Source organism: Sinocyclocheilus anshuiensis, unplaced genomic scaffold (assembly GCF_001515605.1).
Source record: "Sinocyclocheilus anshuiensis isolate Anshui unplaced genomic scaffold, SAMN03320099.WGS_v1.1 scaffold1406, whole genome shotgun sequence".
Taxonomy (NCBI): Eukaryota; Metazoa; Chordata; class Actinopteri; order Cypriniformes; family Cyprinidae; genus Sinocyclocheilus; species Sinocyclocheilus anshuiensis.
Genome location: NW_015557146.1, coordinates 564,118 through 565,351, shown reverse-complemented (window position 1 = coordinate 565,351; position 1,234 = coordinate 564,118). Strand labels below are relative to the sequence as shown.

At 42.6% G+C, this 1,234-nt stretch overlaps 1 non-coding gene across 1 annotated transcript; it reads left to right on the top strand.

Annotated features, from left to right (window-relative positions):
* Positions 1-1,161: 1,161 nt before the first annotated feature.
* Positions 1,162-1,234, top strand: trnam-cau (transfer RNA methionine (anticodon CAU)). The gene has a single exon. It is a non-coding gene; the product is annotated as a tRNA-Met (tRNA).

The window sequence follows — 1,234 nt, the reverse complement described above, 5'->3', positions numbered from 1 at the left end:
TGAAGGGGTATAAAATAGAATTGGGATTGGGCCTAAATCTAAAATGTTTAAAGGGGTCATATGATGCTTTTTTAAAGATCATTATTTTGTGTATTTGGTGTAACAGAATATGTTGACATGCTTTAATGTTCAAAAAACACATTCTTTTTCAAATACTGTACATTATTGTAGGTCCTCTATGCCCCGCCTCTCTCTCTCTCTCTCTCGCGCTCTCTCTCTCTCTCTCTCGCTCGCGCACACACACACACACGATGTCTCTCTCTCTCTCTCACACGCACACACATGATGTCTCTCTCTCTCTCACACGCACACACACACAAGATGTCTCTCTCTCTCTCTCTCTCTCGCTCGCTCGTGCACACACACACACGATGTGCAAAACTCTGCATTTGAACAGTCAATAGCAAATACTTAAACTAATAACAAAACAGTAGCTGATTCAGAAGCGCCAGATTGTCATAGCAAAGTCAGAATTACCTCCTCTCCTAGGTTCATGAAACGGTCGTCCATAAAATGCATTGCTGTTCTGTTGTAAGTAATCTTAAAGATTCCTAAATGCATCTACTTTCGGAAGGCCAAATAAAAGTGCTTTTGCTTTCGCCTAGAAACACACAGCGTCTCCCTGACATGCTGCTTCAACACTAACTGCGGTTACTGAAACCATGCCTTCTTTCTTTGCGTGCACATTTGGGCGGCATTATGCATATATTTCCACATAGTGAGGTAGATATGTGGAGGCGTGTTAGAACGAGCCGTTTTAGGGGGGCGTGGCAGAGTCTTAACTTTGATAAAGAATATCTCTTTGGTTTTGAGACTTTAGTCTTTGCAACTTCAGGGATCTTATCTATGCACAATCAGCTTGTAACACTCCAAAGAGAAAGGAAAACTTGAAATCGCATCATATGACCCCTTTAAAGTGGCTGTTTACTTTGGCTCCCTCTAGTGGGCGAGGTTGAATCTCATTGTTTAAACTGATCTATTGTTCCTCAGCCATTTTGTACAAACTGTCTTTTGGGATTGTAGCAGATGTTAACACAAACATATCAAGTACAGAACAGATATTCAAAATCAAGGACAGAACTGAAATGCAAACCAGTTTGCTGAGACTTACAGATGCGCTCCTGCAGGAACATGAGGGGGTTTTGCACACTTGCTTTTTAGGCCTCGTTGGCGCAGTAGGCAGCGCGTCAGTCTCATAATCTGAAGGTCGTGAGTTCGAGCCTCACACGGGGCA